The sequence below is a fragment of the Eleutherodactylus coqui genome, chromosome 13, assembly GCF_035609145.1.
Source record: "Eleutherodactylus coqui strain aEleCoq1 chromosome 13, aEleCoq1.hap1, whole genome shotgun sequence".
NCBI lineage: Eukaryota > Metazoa > Chordata > Amphibia > Anura > Eleutherodactylidae > Eleutherodactylus > Eleutherodactylus coqui.
In genome coordinates this window covers 89,612,253-89,619,865 of record NC_089849.1, presented here as the reverse complement: position 1 = coordinate 89,619,865, position 7,613 = coordinate 89,612,253, and positions in this window count along the sequence as shown.

Here is a 7,613-nt window from a genome sequence, read left to right as displayed (position 1 = left end):
GTTCAAGAATATAGCTACTATAATATTGCCCCCTATGTACAAGAATATAACTACTATAATACTGCTTCCTATGTTCAAGAATATAACTACTATAATACTGCCCCCTATGTACAAGAATATAACTACTATAATACTGCCTCCTATGTACAAGAATATAACTACTATATTACTGCTCCCTATGTACAAGAATATAACTACTATAATACTGCCCCCTAAGTACAAGAATATAACTACTATAATACTGCCTCCTATGTACAAGAATATACCTACTGTAATAGTGCCTCCTATGTACAAGACTATAACTACTATAATACTGGCCCCAATGTACAAGGATATAACTACTATAATACTGACCCTATGTACAAGAATATAACTACTATAATACTGCTTCCTATGTTCAAGAATATAGCTACTATAATATTGCCCCCTATGTACAAGAATATAACTACTATAATACTGCTTCCTATGTTCAAGAATATAACTACTATAATACTGCCCCCTATGTACAAGAATATAACTACTATAATACTGCCCACTATGTACAAGAATATAACTACTATAATACTGCCCCTATGTATAAGAATATAACTACTATAATACTGCCCCCTATGTACAAGAATATAACTACTATAATACTGCCCCCTATGTACAAGAATATAACTACTATAATACTGCCTCCTATGTACAAGAATATAACTACTATAATACTGCCCCCTATGTACAAGAATATAACTACTATAATACTGCCCACTATGTACAAGAATATAACTACTATAATACTGCCCCTATGTATAAGAATATAACTACTATAATACTGCCCCCTATGTACAAGAATATAACTACTATAATATTGCCTCCTATGTACAACAATATAACTACTATAATACTGCCCCCTATGTACAAGAATATAACTACTATAATACTGCCCCCTATGTACAAGAATATAACTACTATAATACTGCCTCCTATGTACAAGAATATAACTACTATATTACTGCTCCCTATGTACAAGAATATAACTACTATAATACTGCCCCCTAAGTACAAGAATATAACTACTATAATACTGCCTCCTATGTACAAGAATATACCTACTGTAATAGTGCCTCCTATGTACAAGACTATAACTACTATAATACTGGCCCCAATGTACAAGAATATAACTACTATAATACTGCTCCTATGTACAAGAATATAACTGCTATAATACTGTCTCCTATGTACAAGAATATAACTACTATAATACTGCTCCCTATGTACAAGAATATAACTACTATAATACTGCCCCCTATGTCCAAGAATATAAGTACTATAATACTGCCCCCTATGTACAAGAATATAACTACTATAATACTGCTCCTATGTACAAGAATATAACTACTATAATACTGCCCCCTATGTACAAGAATATAACTACTATAATACTGCTCCCTATGTACAAGAATATAACTACTATAATACTGCCTCCTATGTACAAGAATATACCTGCTGTAATAGTGCCTCCTATGTACAAGACTATAACTACTATAATACTGCTCTCATGTATAAGAATATAAGTATTGTAATACAACTTCATCTCAGACAGCTTAAAAAGAGCTCCGGGAAGGACATGGAGAGACTAACCTCCTTATGGATGAGATAGACAATGTTCCTCCTAACCACATTCACCGATTTACCCTTCAAGAAGCAGAAGAAAACATTTTTTAGTCTGGGAATTAAACTGTCAGTTATGGTAACACCACACTGCGGTACAGAATAAGCAGGGTAAGGATGCTTTTCATCTGGTGCATCTTGAACTGGCACGTCAGTTTTCAGTTCTTCCAGCTCTGCACCTTCTGCTCACACACCTCCAGCTTCACCTCAAAGTTCACTTTTTTGCTTCATCTACAGCTTCAAAGATAATCAAAAATGCTTTCATTTTATTCTCAACTGTTCTGAAGGTCACAGAGAAAACATGATGTCACCTCCCAGCCGCAGTGCTTTGCTCCCAGCTGAGTAAGACTCAAGGGAGAATGCTGACATCCCTTGTTGTAAGACCACACAGACATCAGTAGAAGAGATCAGGACCATCACATCCTCCACGTTGGCACAGAACTTTATATCTCCACTTTATTCTACAGATAACATTTTAACCCCATAGACCTTGAATTCTCTTGCAATTACCTTAAAGGAGATGTCCCGCGCCGAAACGGGTTTTTTTTTTTTTTAACCCCCCCCCCCGTTCGGCGCGAGACAACCCCGATGCAGGGGTTAAAAAAACCACCCGCACAGCGCTTACCTGAATCCCGGCGGTCCGGCGTCTTCATACTCACCTGCTGAAGATGGCCGCCGGGATCTTCTACCTTCGTGGACCGCAGCTCTTCTGTGCGGTCCACTGCCGATTCCAGCCTCCTGATTGGCTGGAATCGGCACGTGACGGGGCGGAGCTACACGGAGCCGCTCTCTGGCACGAGCGGCTCCATAGAAGACTGCTGAAGACCCGGACTGCGCAAGCGCGGCTAATTTGGCCATCGGAGGCCAAAAATTAGTCGGCACCATGGAGACGAGGACGCCAGCAACGGAGCAGGTAAGTATAAAACTTTTTATAACTTCTGTATGGCTCATAATTAATGCACAATGTACATTACAAAGTGCATTATTATGGCCATGCAGAAGTGTATAGACCCACTTGCTGCCTCGGGACAACCCCTTTAAGAAAGGATGCAGACTATAAAGACATATAATAATGGCCTGAGAGATCAGATATCTCTCACACCCAATTAGAAAAGGTAAGGCCTGGAGAAAAGCAGAAAGATTGAGGAAAATATTTTTTTTCCAAAGCCATTTTTGTAAAATAAATTTTAAAAAAGCGTGTTTTTTTTCCCAATGATAAATATCTATGACCTGGTATTCAAACTATATAACATGAAGACCTTAATGAAAGATTTCTGTGACTTTTTGTGAAGTCTTAAATTATTGCAAGTTCTCTAAGCTGAAGACAAGCAAATCCTGGAATAGAATTCCAGTAACACTGTACTTCTCAATGCAGTTCTCAAACAGGAGAAACATGTATTTGTGCCACTAGGGGGCATTGCAGGGAAAAGCCTCCAGTTTAGTTTACTTGTGTACCTGCGCGGACTTCCTATAATTGAGTAATTGTAGGTTTACATATGATAGTTTCTGTCTTCCTCTCAGGCTTTAAGTGACAGGTAAAGGCTCATTCACACAAGCGTTTTTCCGCACGTCAAAAAATTTTCACTAGATAGAACCAATGCTTTTCAATAGCAGCGGTCACATGTGCGAATTTTATATGCGGAAAAACGCCTGCGGCGAAAATTATAGCACACCGGTTCGCAGAATGCATGTAACTGCGGCAAACCAGTGTTCTATGTATGTGAAACCCCTGGGGGTTTTTTTCGCATTCAGGGGTTTCACCTCACGCTCGATAGGGCTTGCAGCAGCAGCGCCAGCCCCATTAAGAACATATACTGAAGATCGCTCTCCTCTGCCACAGCTGTGACAGGGTGATTGCTACCTCTGATTGGCTGAGCGCAGAGACCAATTAGAGGCAGCTCTTAGCTGTCATTCAATAGCTGAGAGCTGCCTCTGATTGGTCATAGTGCTCAGCCAATCAGAGGCAGCCCATTCAGCAGGCGGAGATTTTAAATCCCCGCCTGCTTAAAATGACTTAGATCAGTTCAGGAGAAGGCTGAGCCCCGGCAGCTGCAGAGAGGTGAGTATAGATTTTTTTTTTTTTACACATTTTTGGATTAATTTGAAGCCCTTCCCCGAAAATCACTGCAGCGCTTGCTGGCAGCCCATTGCTTTCAATGGAGCCAGCTGTATTTTAATTCAATGGGAGAACATCGTGCTACTCTGCCACAGCTGTCACAGCTGTGGCAGAGGATTTCTTCATGTCCGTGGGCAGTCCCATTGTCAGTGGACACTGTGACAGCATTGAATGACGGACGAGAGCTGCCTGTGATTGGCTGAGCACCTCAGCCAATCACATTCATCTCTTTCAGCAGGCGGGGATTTCAAATCCCTGGCTGCTCATAGATCAGCACCACAGTGCAGGGGACAGCAGGAGAAGACGAGGCTGGGCAGCTGAAACAAGGTGAGTATCTATTTTTTTTTTGCTTTTTTAAACCACTTTTACTTGATTTTCAGGCAAGGGCTTATATTTGAAACAGTTCTCTGAAATCAATTGCTGGCAGCAGAATCCTTTACCGCAGCTGACATGTGTGACAGCTGCGGTAGAGAAATGAAGAATTCCTCTGCTGCATCTGTCACAGATGTGGCAGATATAGCAGCAGGGAATACTTTTAACTAGTGGAGATGAAGGAAACATTCTTCATCCCCGCATGGGTCACGGCAGCGGCGGACAGGTAAGTATATTTTTTATTTTTTTTACACTAAAATCTTTTTTTTTTTAGGGAGGGGCTTATATGTAAAGCCCTTCCCTGAAAAAGAATGCAGTGGTGCCAGCAGAGCATTGTTTTCAATGGAGCCGCCAGCAGCAGCCACGGCTCCATTGAAAACAATGCATGCATTCCCTGTGGTGCACGCATGTCCTATCTTTGCAGGCACACGGCTGTAAAGCACGGACATGTGCACACACCATAGGGAATGCATAGTTGCAAATAGAAGAGTGTGAATCCACCCTGACAATGCAAGTAATATGAAAGCTGCATGGGAAATCATAATGGACAAGTACCCACATATTACTGCAATAGGATGTGCATCTCATGGACTAAACTTACTTCTTGGTTACTTCTTGAAACTGGACACCCTTCAAAGAATTTATGGAAGAGCTAAAAAAGTTAAAAAATATGGAAAAGCTACTCATGTTGTCACCGCAGTCTTCAAGAAGGAAGAAAAAATGCACGGAATAAAATTGTGACTCTGAAGCTCTGTAGTTAAACACATTGGGGTGCAGTAGTGGTCTCCTTTCAAAGTTTACTAAAAATCATGCAACAGTAATAACATTTCCAGAAATATAAGGAACACTGTGCTTGATGAAGACATGTTTGGGTTCAGCTGCAGGACTCCCTACAGATTTTAACAGCCATGTTTTCAGCAATCCGTTCATCTGAATCAGACGCTGCACTTTTGTTATAAGTTCCTAATCACATGGCCATGATAAAAACATCTGCTTTTGAAAACCTAAGTGCATCTCCACTTACAACTGCTGAAAGAAGTAAAGTGAAAGATTTTATTAAGAAACGGGAAGAATTTTGCTGCCATCTAATACATGCTGCTGTAAATCTACTGGATCCAAGATCCAAAGACAGCGGTGTGAGTGATGGGAATACAGCTGCTGCATTTGTCTGGATTATGAAACAAGCTGCACATCTAGGACTTCATGTTGGAAAAGTACTTCCAAATGTGGCAGAATAAAGAATATCTTCAGGGATTGGGGCCGAAATGAATTCTGGGATTCTGCAAAACAAATCCCTCCTACAACATGGGGACAAGGTATCTGCAGCGCATGACCGCTGACGCCTCTTGCATCTCGCTGACTGCAGATTCCTGCAGCTTTTTCTTGTTTGTTTCAATCACTGCAAACCTAACGTTTTTAGAAGCCCATGAGAAAAATGACAAAGAGGAAGAAGAAACGGAAAATGATAGCGATAGTTCAGAAAATGAGACAGAATAAACTGCTGCCTACGTCGTGTTTTCAGTTGTTTTTTTTGTTTTTTTCAAGCACTGCTCAACGAGTAGACCTTCTATGGAGCTTAAATATCGAGGTGGACCTTAACTTTATTTGCTGTTGTTGCTAAACGGCAAATCTGATTATTTTTTATGTTGATGGTTTCTTTTTTTTTTGTTGCTTTTGAGGGAAAGTGGGTGGTTATCTATTTTATTAAAAATCATAATACTTTTATATACACTGCGCTTCATGCAATTTGCAAAGCTACTCCACACTGAATTTTTTTTTAATTTTTCAAAAATTTCCATTTTTCCAGGAAAAAAAAGAGGGGAAAAAAAGTTTGCTCTTATGGCTTCAAAATTTTTAGAAATGTTTCATCTCCATGTGTGACTGAAACAGACAGGAGAGGGCAATGCGATGTGTGGCAGAGGGGAACAGGAGAAGGCATTGTGATGTGTGGTGGAGGAGAACAGGAGAAGGCATTGTTATGTATGGTGGAGGCAAACAGGGAAAGGCATTGTGATGTGTGGTGGAGGGAACAGAAGAATGCATTGTGATGTGTGGTGGAGGGAACAGAAGAATGCATTGTGATGTGTGGTGGAGGGGAACAGGAGAAGGCATTGTGATGTGTGGTGGAGGGGAACAGGAGAAGGCATTGTGATGTGTGGTGGAGGGGAACAGGAGAAGGCATTGTGATGTATCGTGGAGGGGAACAGGAGAAGGCATTGTGATGTGTGAGGAGGTGAACAGGAGAAGGCATTGTAATGTGTGGTGGAGGGGAACAAAAGAGGACATTGTGATGTATGGTGGAGGGAAACAGGAGAGGACATTGTGATGTGTGGTGGAGGCAAACAGGAGAGGACATTGTAATGTGTGGTGGAGGGGAACAGGAAAAGGCATTGTGATGTGTGGAGGAGGTAAACAGGAGAAGGCATTGTGATGTAAGGCAGAGGGGAACAGGAGAAGGCATTGTGATGTGTGGTGGAGGGGATTAGGAGAGGACATAATGATGTGTGGTGGAGACGAACAGGAGAAGGCATTGCGATGTGTGGTGGAGGGAAACAGGAGAAGGCATTGTTATGTATGGTGGAGGCAAACAGGGAAAGGCATTGTGATGTGTGGTGGAGGGAACAGAAGAATGCATTGTGATGTGTGGTGGAGGGAACAGAAGAATGCATTGTGATGTGTGGTGGAGGGGAACAGGAGAAGGCATTGTGATGTGTGGTGGAGAGGAACAGGAGAAGGCATTGTGATGTGTGGTGGAGGGGAACAGGAGAAGGCATTGTGATGTATCGTGGAGGGGAACAGGAGAAGGCATTGTGATGTGTGAGGAGGTGAACAGGAGAAGGCATTGTAATGTGTGGTGGAGGGAAACAAAAGAGGACATTGTGATGTATGGTGGAGGGAAACAGAAGAGCACATTGAGATGTAAGGTGGAGGGGAAAAGGAGAGGACATTGTGATGTGTGGTGGAGGCAAACAGGAGAGGACATTGTAATGTGTGGTGGAGGGGAACAGGAAAAGGCATTGTGATGTGTGGAGGAGGTAAACAGGAGAAGGCATTGTGATGTAAGGCAGAGGGGAACAGGAGAAGGCATTGTGATGTGTGGCGGAGGGGATTAGGAGAGGACATAATGATGTGTGGTGGAGACGAACAGGAGAAGGCATTGCGATGTGTGGTGGAGGGAAACAGGAGAAGGCATTGTTATGTATGGTGGAGGCAAACAGGGAAAGGCATTGTGATGTGTGGTGGAGGGAACAGAAGAATGCATTGTGATGTGTGGTGGAGGGAACAGAAGAATGCATTGTGATGTGTGGTGGAGGGGAACAGGAGAAGGCATTGTGATGTGTGGTGGAGGGGAACAGGAGAAGGCATTGTGATGTGTGGTGGAGGGGAACAGGAGAAGGCATTGTGATGTATCGTGGAGGGGAACAGGAGAAGGCATTGTGATGTGTGAGGAGGTGAACAGGAGAAGGCATTG